Source organism: Prinia subflava, chromosome 1, assembly GCF_021018805.1.
Source record: "Prinia subflava isolate CZ2003 ecotype Zambia chromosome 1, Cam_Psub_1.2, whole genome shotgun sequence".
NCBI classification, from domain to species: domain Eukaryota; kingdom Metazoa; phylum Chordata; class Aves; order Passeriformes; family Cisticolidae; genus Prinia; species Prinia subflava.
In genome coordinates this window covers 92,380,186-92,393,724 of record NC_086247.1, presented here as the reverse complement: position 1 = coordinate 92,393,724, position 13,539 = coordinate 92,380,186, and the positions used below count along the sequence as shown (strand labels likewise).

General features: G+C 37.7%; 1 protein-coding gene across 2 annotated transcripts in view; it reads right to left on the bottom strand.

The window, feature by feature from the left end:
* The window catches only part of CDKAL1 (CDK5 regulatory subunit associated protein 1 like 1), a 388,807-nt gene that overhangs the window by 182,269 nt on the left and 192,999 nt on the right, over window positions 1-13,539 (bottom strand). The window lies entirely within an intron of this gene.

Genomic DNA, 13,539 nt, shown 5'->3' with positions numbered 1-13,539 from the left:
CAGCAAGGAGAAAGGAATCCCCTATACAATCAATATGCTGGCCTCACCAAGGTTTTGTACAGAGTCCTTTCATACTGCTGACCCAACATAGCAAGAGCATATATTGTTCAACAGCCCAACTCTGATTAAAGGAATTATGACCAAGTGGCAGAAACAATAATAAAACTAGCATGTCAGTATCTAGTGTTAAAGAAAGTGGTTACTAAATGAGACAAAAGTCTGATACAGTTTACAAATGTAAATATGGAAGGAGTATAGAAAAATTTGTTTCAGAAAATCTAACAGCTCAGCAGATCTGTGTGAAGAAGCCTTTTACACTTATCCCTCAAGTATTTTCAGTTGTAGTTGGGCAAATAATTATCAGCTCCTCATAAGACATTTTACATAGATGGAAACAGAAAAGTACAGAAAAAGAAAAAATTACTGACAAATTTTAGTAAATCATTTATGCTTGAAGGAGAAGCCAACAAATATTACTCAGAGCTACAGCCAGCAGTACAATCTCATAAGCTCTTGATTAAGTTCTTCAAAATTAAAAAAAAAAAACCCTGTAGAATTCAGAAGGGGCAGGAGATATATCCTGAGCCAAAGAATCCTCAGCAGACCCACAGGACTCCAGCAGAATCCCGCCTTTTGCTACTGAGAAAATTTGCCTGAAAAGGGAAATTTAGAATGAAAATGCTTCCAAAAATTGCACATTTAAAGTGCAATAACAACAAGCAGGACAGCCATACAATTACCATGCATTATGTACAGCTGCAAAAGTCCTGGAAGTCTGCATAGAAAAATGGAAAGAAAGAGTGGGGTCATGAAATTCTTGCCTACTCAGAAGAATCTGACACATATGAAAAAAACCAGTCCTGCAATAAACAGTCAGAGACCTTTTTGAGCAGTTTATTGCCATAAAATAGAAAAGATACAATGTTACAAGTCCCCTATCGTCTTACCAAAATACTACTTACTTCCCAAAATCCAAGACTTTACTACTTTCAACCAGGAGAGAATGCTGGAAGCTAGAGTGTTTCCAATACTAAGAGTTTACAAATTATCAATACATACCTCCTATAGAAATAACACATATTAAAATGCAGAACAACAACAACAACAATAAAACCCAAAGCAACTCATCTATCTATGCAGTATAAATGCACATGCAGTCAAAAGTGTATGAGTTCTGCCAGGACTCAAGACAAATATCAGTTACCTCATAAAGTGTAATTTTCATTTGTGAGAAGTCAGCCCAAGGCAGAGTCAAGTTAATTCAATTTAGGTTCATCTGCAACAGGACAGTCTGAATCCTGTATCTGCCTATGCTAGAGTGAAGTTCTAGCAGTTCTCACACATGCAAAGCTAATATACTTATGAAGAACCAACACAAAGATAGTAATATGTAGATCAACACCTCAGTTATAGCTGTGAAAATCACTTCTTATGGAAACAGAAATGTTAAATCAATACATTTAATATTAAAGCCTAACATGAATTTTATGAAGCTTAAAATACTGGAAAATGGAAAGAGCTATATATTACATATATATACTATGCTTTTCATATTCTTACTAGGTCTTATGTTAGATACAATTAAATATTTCAAGGTAATAATGATACAATTATGATTTACTCTAACAACCATACTAGAGTCAGACACTCCTAAGAAGATCATGCAGAACTGAGTGGTTTATACTGAAGCCTTTTATTGCTGTTTCTATTAAAACTACATTTGTATGTTTGCATGGACAGGTTTGGGGGTTTTGGTGCAGCTGAAGATATGTAAGGTCTTTTGTTTGTTTTCAACCATACGAGCATGGGCCTGACAAGGACTTGTAACATCAGTCCAAAGGACACAATAAGTCCCCAAAACTAAAATGCAGGTAAGGACAGGCGTCTGGAGATTCAAAACAGTACACTGAAAAACCATTAGCCTTCAAAGCCTACCCTATGATACAAAGTTGATGACAAACATAAGTCCTACACACTTGCTTGTATATTCTCTCGTTCAAAACCATTATTTGCCACTAACCAGTATCAATAAACACCTTGTCATATGACAGCCTGAGGACTTAATGACTGGATAGTGTGTCAAGACCAGCAGAAAACAACCCCAAACAACTTCCAGTGAAACCACATTCTTAAATTTAAGGTTCAAGGATAGCAAACAAGGAAAACAAAACAAAGCAAAGCAACAAACCATCAAAAATACGCTAATAGCTCTGTAGCACCCTGAATCACCAACAATTTAAATGCTGCAAACCAAACAAGTAAATTTTCTGCCACCTGATCTACACCAGTTATTCGTACTACTTTATGAGCAGTAAAACCTTTCTACATGTCTGCTAAGACAAATAGGAATAGAGTTGCTTTCCCATGTATTTTCCAGTAGTTACAAAATTCAGCCATAGAGTCAGCTATTCTTCTTATCACAGAGCTTATTTACTTCTTCAGGTTTTAGGACATATGGATACTCCGGCATACACTCAAACAATTCCCTGTGGTTTATGATAGACAGCGTGCATTATCCTTGGGTAGGTTTAATAAATTTTAAAGTTTGGATAAAATAAATTTGCATCTACAAATGGATTGTTTTAGATGCTAAGCCGCACAGCTACCCCTAACAAACACCTCACAATGAGTTTTAGCATTTGCACAGGGAGATTATCACAGTAGGCTCCTTGACACAGCAGAGCTCACTGTGATAAAAAACAAAATGCGCCTTCCTCTTCTCCCTGGGGGTGTGCTGGATTCTGAACCATTAGCAAATACAACTCCATTATGTGGGAAGGAAGTGGGAAATGGTTGTGCTCTGCAGGTGTTCAAAAATACATTTTCAGTAAGGGAGCAGATGCGTGAAAAGAAACAATTCAAGTAAGCACATGGCACCATAATCAGTCTTACTACTGTATTTGAAAGCAACTGTCTTCCTCTCAAATACACAAGTTACTTGCTTTTGGCATCACATGTATTTATTGCACCTGCAAGTGCTTGAATGTATTACACTTGTACATTTCAATGCATAGTTCTTTTAAAGCAACAGGACACAACAGATCACAAAAAATTATGAACAAGGCATGAGCCTGGTCACAATAATCCCTGTCAATTTACACAGCACAGGGAGTTGCCTACAATGCATTTTAATTTTCAAACTTTGATGCCAATAATGTATATAGAATGAGGCATAATAAAATAAATTTACCTTTATTTTAAATGCTTCTGCTACCTTATATTGCCAGACAATTGCTTGTTTATATGCTCTGAATATGGGAAACCTCCATTGTTACAGAACATTTTGGTTCAATTCATTTTGAGGAACGAATAAATCCAGACAGAGCCAAAGTGCATTTCTTCATAAATAAGTGTCAGGAAAATTACAGTCCTTCCTTGCAAATGCAAACGCAACAAAAACTGGATCATTCAACTGTGTTGAGTAAAACAGATATCCCTTAAGCAGAAACTCTGAAACACAAACATATTTTCTCAATAGCTGCACTTATCAGTGCACTTTTCTTTTATACAGAAACAGACCAAAAGGTTACAGGACAGCACTCTGCATGACTATTGCCTTTTAATAAAGTTTCGCTTTCTTCAGAACTTGAGGACTTCTAAGTAAGGCACTTAGAACCTGTGACCGATGGCTCAATTAGTTATAAAGGCATCTGAAGGGCATCTGAAAGTGTTGATTTATGATTAAATGATCTAGCACTGGGCCAGTAGCTCCAGTCAATGCAGTAAGAACTGAATGGGTCAGGAGATGGAACTATCCCGTCTATTTCCAGGTGGCCCTTGCAGGTGAAGAGAGAAGGGAACGGCCAGAAACAGTCTGCCTCTTGTCATAGTAAATTCACACTTAAGGAGCGACATCAGTCTGCAACTGCTATTCTGATACTTCTTTTGAATATCCAATCATGGATTTTTGCTTTGTTTTGCTTTTTAAAATAGTTTAATGAATTTCTTAAGAAGCAATTTTTACAACCTTAGAATCTGTTTCTTTTTTTTTTTTTTTACACATTGTAAATTAGGCATTCTGTCTGCCTACATATATGTAGCTTCTTGGCATTAAAACCTCGCTCTTTTTTATTTCTCTCAGATAGTACACCCTATCAACGCATGCATTTATGCTAATAAAAATCAATTTTATGCTGAACCACTTCCTCCTCCCTCTTTCACTTTAACTGACAACATAATCCCAAATGGGAAGTTCAACTTCCTTATTCCTCCCTTTCTGGGTTGTTTTTTGGTCTTCTAGGGACTCTCTCCACCATGACTGTCCCCTAGAGTAAAATTCAATGCAAGAATGGCTGCTTCTTTTATCTATCTGAATTCCTCCATTGTCCTAAACCATTTTTCTCTATACTGTTTTTTCAGATCTATTTCTAATAGGCCTACAAATTACACTATCAACTTTGAGCGTAACTACAATACTCTTCTCCAACCTGTTGAGCTATTAGATACTGTGCTACCAAATCAAATTTTCACTAAGTTTCAACCATATTTCAGCAGTGTCAGCATTTTAATAGGTCCCTATTCTTATTTCAAGAGCTTTTGTTTCAATATTCAGGACAATTTCTGATAACTAATTTTCCAGATTATTGTTCTTGCATTTATCTGCCACTAGCATTTACTCCACCCTGAATCATAGTCTCCCTCATATGTTACTCATATTCTGAAGGAGATGGTAACAAACACACCATATAGGTTTAATAATCTAGGGCATTCACTGCCCACTGCTTTAAAATTCTCTGTTTGCAGTGCTCTCAGAAGGAAGCAAAGTTTGCTATGACCTAAATTTATTCTTACAACATTTAATTACAGCTACAGCTCCTTTAATATATGAATGATGTGCAAAAATCTACAAAGTCCCAATGACGAAGAAATTAAAATTATCAAGTTCATTATGCTGAACTATAATGAATTCTCCTGTGGTTTACTGGCTGTCTGCATTTGACTCTTCCCTAAACCGTACTATTGATACACAAACACTTTTTATACAACTATGCATTAAGAAAGAAGTTGTAAAAAATGGATGCCATTTAAAAGTAAACACTTACTATGCCATGGTACTGACTTACAGTGGTATTTCCTATGGTTAGTACACGTAGTGCAGTGATATATTCTTCCACTGTAACTGTTTATCATTAATGTACTTCTGTTTCATAAGGGAAGGGTAACAGTGAGAAAGTCTCTTTCCGTCATTCAGTATTGATAACAAAGCAATCACAGTCCTTTATAGAAACAATAAAGCAGTATTGCTTTCCCTTCTATTCCCTTTCTCCTTCCACCTATTGCTACACTGCCACAAGCCACACAAAGAAGTTAATGTTTTCTAAGTTAAACAACTGGCTGTCTGCTTATCTGAAAACTTCAACGTGGTGGTGCAACTTCCAGCTACCTGTGGCCAGGCACGGTGCCTGGCAACCCTGCAAAGCACGCGGGCTCCAGCTCCCAGTCCTGGCGTGTGCCTCAGAGCCAACATTCCCAGCCCGAGTGGGCACCACCAGCCCCTTTTCCCCCACTGCCTACGTGCTCACCGTGGGTCAAAACAGCCAATAAAACCAAGCTGCACACAGAGGAGGGAGGGGGACAAAAGAACTAGATATTTGGGCCCGGGCCAGGCCCACCTACTGGATAATCCCGGTTTACATCCGACAGCTGTTTATACTCACCTGATGTGCAGCAGGTGCAGGACAAAAGGGTCACGGAGCCCTGCAGCACCTGCTGCCTCCAGCCCTGCCCAGCCGGCAGGCAGCACCCAGCACCTCCCCAGGCTCTGGCTGCAGCTCCTGGGAGCGTGGCCCACCAGCCTGCCCTTGGCTCGCTGGGCTGGCTGGGAACAGCCTGTGACACCCAGCTGAAGGGGGCCGCTCTTCACCAGACATCAGCACGTAGGAGCTACCCATCACAGCCCTCTGAGTGCCTCCTCCAAAACATACTCAGGGAATCATTGCTCTGGCTGTGGGAAGGAAAAGCCAGCTGCTGGTGCTCAAACATTTCTTTTGGCTCGATCTTAAAAACCACAGAAGGTTTTTTGCTTTACTATGCCCAAATTGCACAGTGAGCACAATTTTTGGAACAAGTTTTTGAGGAAAAATAATAATAATTTAGGTGCAACAGACAGAAGGCTGGAGATGTCACCACTGCTTGTTCCAAGCCAGCTGTTTAATCATCACTGTGTTGTGCTCATTTTGGTGCCCCTCTAATGCACTGTCACATGCAGTTCTTGCTACATGAACTATTACTGGCAATAGTATGTTACAGCCAACAATGCTTGTAAACATTTTCCAGCCAGCCATAGTCAAGAGTCCTTGCTGAAGCAGAGCTGAAAGACTGTCTTCCTCCCTCACAGGTAAACCAGAAATGCGGGGCACGTGTCAAAACTGAGAATTCAACAACCAGGCCTAAACACTACAAAGGCACAGGACTAAGGCGACGTAGAAAGGAGACGAGAAAACAAAACACAAAACCAACAACAAAAATCCATACCAGACATGATGGCCACAGGTGCTACTTTTATACAGCTCCATGGGATGTTGTTTTCATGAATGTCATTTAACAAACTAAAATTATATCACATACAGCTCTGGCCAATTTTGTTTGCCTGAAAGTCCATGAGGTTTTTTTTCTTGGGCAGGTAACTGAACAAAGCCCTCTACTTTTCTACAGTGGAATCACAGACCAAGTATCTCCAGATTAAAAAAGAGAACCTAAGGTCCTTTGACCTAGTATCTCTCACTTCCATCGCTAGAGGGAAAGACAGGGGGAAAAAAAAAAAAAAGAAACAAAGAAAAAAGCTTTAAGGTTTAAATCAAAAAAGTCAGGCATTCACCCTTAACACTATGACTTCTACAAAGAGGGAGCAGTAACTGCTTATACCCAGAGGCTGAGCAGCACACATTGTCTGAAAAACATTTGTTCAAAGTGGTAAGGAGAGATGGTAAACCCAGCCTACACTGCAGTGCATTTGACCAAATTCCCAGATATAATTAATTATAAAATGCACCCATTTCAACTAGTCCCTGGCACGGATGACACAAGTACATCACTCCATAATTGATACATCCAGAGGGCTAATGCCCCCCCCCACCAAAACCCTCTAGATGCTATTAAAAGAAAAAAGAGAAAAAAATATATGGAAGCACAAAAACACTAAAAAGTAAATAAACCTCACTTAAGCACATGGAAAGACTTTAAATGTTAGAAGAATCAAACCTTATATAAAACCACCAAGAACCCAAGGAGAGAGCTTTTACATCATGGTGTTAAAGATACGAAATTTACCTTGTTCAAGTGCATACCTTAGTCCAAACAGTGTAATCACTAACAATACAAAATCAGCAAGCCAACTTTTTGAAGCATTTAATATAAGATACACATGATTTAAGATGCACTTGTATCATGTGTATTAGTTGCAGCATGTTTCCAAAAATTACATGAACAGTTCTGAATGGTCAAGTAACCAAAGCGGCTGATAAAACCAGAATATCATTGTCATAGAGTACTTTAAATGATAAATTGAAATTTATCCATTACTGCAATGAAAACAGGAAAAGATGCTCTAAGTGTCCAGCAATATTTCATACAGAAACTATGAAAACAAGAAATACTTGAAAAGAAATGCAAAAGTAATCTTGCAATTAAACCTGAATTATTGCAATCAGTAATCCAATTAGAAAAAGGAAGTTTCTAAAAGTCAGATTACGTAAATTTGGTTTACATTTAAGCATTTACATAGTAGTAACACAGATTCTTTCCTTAACAGTATCTCATAATACAATATAAAGAAACTCTTCTCACTTTACAGTATCAAATTAACTGTAATTTATACATTCCTAGTAGTAAATTGGCCAGGAGTGTGAGGAGGCATACCTTACCAGGTACCTCTTCTGACTGAACAAGTTAACATGCCTTGCAGCCTGCACTGCAGGTAAAGAGCTACAACACCCCTTAGATTAAACCAGCTGACGACAAAAAGATCCCGTCATGGAAAGACCTTCAAAAATCTGTCCCTGCCTGAGCAGGAGGTTGGGGCCAGAGAAGGTCCAGAGGTGCCTTCAGCCTCAGCCTTGCAGTGGTTCTAGGAAATAAAATTCTCCCAGCTTCCACACAGGAAAACATGACATCACCTCAGGTGTTATTTGAAGTCTGGCAAGGTGCTATGAAGGTAGTGTCATGTTTATTTGCATCTACAAATTCTGCAAGGGAATTTTCTGAATACTTTAGGGAAAACAGAGGGATTCACATTGATTTTAAGTATCTCATTTAGGTGTCTAAATAAAATTATTTACCTTTATAGTCAATGGAAACTAGATTGTAGTTTTTAGTTCTTACACATCTTGGGTAGGTAACCTAAGTGCATAGCATACTAAGAGAAGCCAGGAAGCAATTCTCTTGGAACAAACTATGTCATTTTAAAAAATGAAGCCATGGTAAATAACTTTCACTGTGTTTGAAATCTTGCTTTCTTGTGCCATTTTCTGTCAGTTTGACAAAAAGCTTGAGGAACTCTGCAAGATACAGACTTCTGCACATCAAGCCAAAACAAGCTCAATTACACACTGAAGTCAAGTGAATGCATCTTAAGACTGAAATCCACAGCATCAGATGAGGTCTACCAACATTATCTTTCCTTTACATGTTCATTTAATGGAAAAAAATCCAACTTGCATCTCAGTGCTGAAAATAAAAAAAACCAAACCACTACATAAATTGGAAGAGCAGGATTCAGAGAACAGTAGAAGCATTTAAGACTTGCAGCGATTTTGCAGGATTTAATTAAAAGCTGCAAGACATACTTATGGATAGGTCTTTTAAAAAGAATTCCTGCCTTTGGCATGTAGTAATATATAAGGCTTCAGCCACTCAATAGTTCCTTGTACTAGTGCCCAGTTTGTCTTACTGTGCATACATTATGGTTAATATTAAATTATACCATCTTTAGTGTGTACCTGGGGGGAGGGGAGGACGGCCCACTGGGAGGAGTTTTTGCGCCATACTAGCACATATTTCTGCCTTCTACAGCTTTGTCTGCATAAGAAATCTGGAACCAGAAATTCCCCAGAAGTAATCACAAGAATGACTGTGGCAAGTAACACAGGTCATGTATTCTTAAACAATGCTGTCATCGTAACATCTTCAAAGATTTCTTGATTTCTAAATTTCCTCTTAGTCACGTCTTAGTCAAGATTGACACAGGACTAAGTCAGTCTATCCAGGAAGCAGTTTAGATAATTTCATGTACCAAAACAATGGAACAATCAGTTTGTACTCCTTTTTCCAGTGGGCATACCCAATAGCAACCTGGATGCACAGTACTATTTAATGATGGCATGTTAGCATGCCATGGGTACCACATTTAGGAAACTATTACGGATACTAATCACCACACAGACTAGTTTTAAAATTAACATATTAGGAGAAACCCTCTAGTGTGTTCAGACAATGAGTCAGCTTCTAAAACCAGAACAGAAGCAGCTAATACAAATCAAATGCTAATTTTTCCCCAGAGAGTGAAGCAACACTCTGTGTATTCCAGTTCTTTTGTAGCATGTAGCATTTGAGTTTATTTCCTCAGACTACACTGTGGACCCTTGAAGAGTTTTTTGTTATTTCTTTCCCATCTGGATGAGCACTGGAGAACTGGGAGAAAAAAAAGGTTCAAACCTTGTAGTTCCACACTATCAATTAACTGTACACAAAATGTGCATTTCCATAACTCCTAGTACCCACACATTGCTAATGCCATAAAAACAGCTCCAGTTATTCTTTAGATGTTCTCTCAGAACCAAAATAAGCAATGCAGACTTGTTTGTCTATGTCCTCTTCACCCTCAGTCACAAAACTGTATCAGCACTTTTGAGTGCTCAGGAGTAGCTCTGCTCTATAATAAGGATATGAAGGACATCACCTTCCTCAATAGATCTACTTTCCTCTACATATGGAATACAAATTGAAACTATTCCTCTCCCCTTACACTAACTCTTACATCATACTCCAAAAAGAAGACAACTTTTTTTTTTTTCCCCACAATCAATGCATCATCAGAAAGAATCAAGTAAACTTTAGTCCTGCATACCTAGGTACTATCTCACATTTAATGTGGCCCCACTCTACACACAGGTACCTAATACTGTTTTTATATACCCTGGTACATTTCTGCAATACAGTCACATTCTGATTACAGTAAAGTTCTCAAAGTACCACACCACGTATTTGGCCGGCACATCTTAGCGCTTACAACATGTAGATCAAAACGTATGCAGCTTGACATTTAATTCCCTAAAATGAATATGATTGTGACAATTAGAAAATGAAAGATTTTATTTTAAATCATCTAAGGACAGACATAGTAAAATCAGAAATCACCACAGAAACATCATAAATTAAAATTTCATATTAGAAGTATCTCAGAGAAAATAAGTCAGCAGGTCCTCTACATGCACTCTTCAAGTTAATACCTTTTGGCAGGATGAAGCTGTTCAAAGGAATAAAACTGAAATAACAACCACTGCAATGGTATTAACAGATTTTTTTTCAAGATGCTTTAATCTTATAGTCTGTCCAAGAAATTAGCAGAGCACATGCATGTGACTTACTGGCAAAAAAGAAAAAGGAAGGTAATTGAGCCAAATTTTTTATTTTATATCATTGCTGCCCTCTTCTGGTTTAAATTTGCTCATTCTCCATACTTCATATACTAACTAATCCATCTCAACTAATTACATTACATTCATATGGAACATGTTCAGAATTAAATTAATTTCATCTAACACACAAGCAATTCTGGCATGCTAAGAGTCCCACACACCTTTAAATATTATAATTTGAGAGTTGTGAATTAAAACCTATTATTAAAATTGATTGCTGGTATAATTTTTAAAAATTAACTGTTACTCTAAAGTATAGGAATCAGCTTTGACATCATGACAGGTGTCAGCTTAAGGTTATCAGGAAAACAGAAAGCCAACAGAAGGATTTGAAAATGTGTATTCAAAAGAAGTATAAGGAGAAAACAGAATCACATTTTGCATCTATTCAGGCACAGAGCTTTTACTTGTTCCATTACAGAAATATATCCAGCAAATGCAATTCTATATAAAACCAGTAATTCATAATTAAAGGAGTTTATTGCATGTTTTATTGTGAACTAAGCACTTTTCATATTGCCAAGATCCAGAAAACCAACCAGGCATAAATAACATCTACCCTTCTTTCTTGCCAAAATATCCAACATCTCAGTACAGAATTCCAGAATAAAAACAGTGAGTACAAGTTTACGCATTGCTCAAGGGCTGGAGAAACTCAGCATACTCTATCTTCATAATGCATGTAGCATTGTCCATTGCCCTCCTTGTTCCCATACATACCTTTCCTCCCACTAACTTGGCATCATAACTTCTCTCACCTTTTGCTGCTGCTCAGGGCAGGCTTAAAGGACAGCATACCCCAGCAGTTCATCAAGGTTTCATGTCCAACTCAAAATCAAGAGAGCCACATGTTTCACATTTAACATCACCTTTGCAGTTCTTTTTTCTCTGGCAATGGTTTCACTCTTTTTTTTCGTATCATTTAATGAGCTTTATCTCCACTTCTCATATAGTTACTCTACTGAAGACAGAAAATTTTAAATATATTGTCAAACAAATATAAATAAATTTATTTCAAGTTTTTCAATAACAGCACCAAGTATTTATAGCAATTGAGCTGTTAGTCACACAGAGAAGCTGCACAGTAATGGATATTTTACTCATGATGACCCTACAAATTCTAGGAAAGAATAAATCTCCTTTCTCTTGCTGTATAAAAGTTAAGTTATGCTGAAAGTTTCAATGTAACAGCTATTTTTGTCCTAAGAATACAAATAACGTGAGAGAAAGCCACTATAGTCCAATCCAGAATTTTGCCAGAATCAACTATGTTTTGAAGCCATGCTTTGTTTCGGTTTGTTTGCTTGTTTTTGTTGGCTCTTTCATCAGCTGCTATAGAACTAAAGGTTTCATCTCGATCTTTAAAAACACAGCATGTATACTTTGGAGGATGGAGAAGGAGAAGAGAGATCCCTGGAGTTCAAGAGCTGCTGCTTCCATTTAACTTGGAAATGCCATTTCTACTGACAGTTGCCACCTCATATCACAAACCAAGGCCAACAGAAACAGTTCCAGAGGCTTATGCCTGCCAGGACAAAATAAACTCTTTTTCTCAAGAGAGAGATGTGTCTGTCTAGGCAAGAATGACAGAGAGGATTGAAGTAGAAACTGCATTTAAAAGACAAGCAATACTTATAGTAAAATCTTGCAAACTAAGGTCTTGTCTGAAAAAAGCAGGTCTATATTTCCCCCACCTCTCTGTCCAGAACTGAACTTCCCATAATTTAGGACAGAAACGCTTTAGATATTTCTTGACTAGTGGTAAGCACTTCACCAGCAAAGCTTTCTTAAAAAACAACAACAAACCTCAAAATCAAAACAACACAAGTCAAAACCTTTTACCTTTCCAATGCTGATTAAAAATCTCACCCCCAATCGCCAAATCCAAATACTTTTAGGTTGAAGTTCCCAAACTAAATGCACTCATGCCTTTCTCACCATGTATGAAACAGGCAGAAGGAAGAAGAAGAAGAAGCTAACTGAACACCAAGTCCACATTAGGCATTGAAATTAAATTCCAAGGGTAGCTTATGAGGACAGTTAAAAAGCCAACATTGTTCTCTGTCTCTGAGGTTATGGTTGTCAACAGCACAATAATGCAGACAAGATAAGTGGGTAAATGGATCCAGAGTTTCTGCAAGCATATGTGACAGACACCTATACATTGAAGTATCACCAACTCCAATGGCCATTTAAAAAGACTAATTCATGTAAACATTGTATCTGTCTTGTGGTTGCTGTTAGAGAAGATCAAAAGAATCATCTTGGATCCCATACCCTGAAGAGAGAGAAAAAATAATATATGTGGTAACAGAACAAAAAAATCCCTGAACCTTCCTTGTTTCCCTTGAGTGTTACAAAATGTTCTACTTTAGTAAGATCAATGGGATAAACACAATACTCCAGTACTCTAATCAAAAGAACTATTTCAAGCATACTAAGAGCAGCACATCCAAGAGTTGTACAGCCTCTCGGGTAACAGGCTGCAGAGGCAATTTATCCACCAGGCCATGAGATGTTGATGCATTCCTCTGATAAAGGACTGCCACCAAGTTAATTCTAAAAAATGGATCACTCATGCTTTCATTCTGCAGGGGTTCCCAGAAGTGACATGAAGGGCTTAATAATATTCAGAACTGACTGGCTTTTGTCAAGCTGGTAAATATGAATGTCTTTGCCATCCATAAATACTTTTTTCATTCAAAGTTTACCGTGATTAAACTTTGATGTTCTCTGTATGTGCAGCCTAGATTATCATTCTGCTTTCTACACATATCTATATTTAAAATTTCCATAGTTTCTCTCAATAAAGTAATTGGTTTAGGATGTGTTTTGTTGGGGTTTTTGTTTGTTTTGTTTTTTGTTTGGGGGTTTTTTGTTTGTGGTGTTTTTTGTGGTGGTTGTT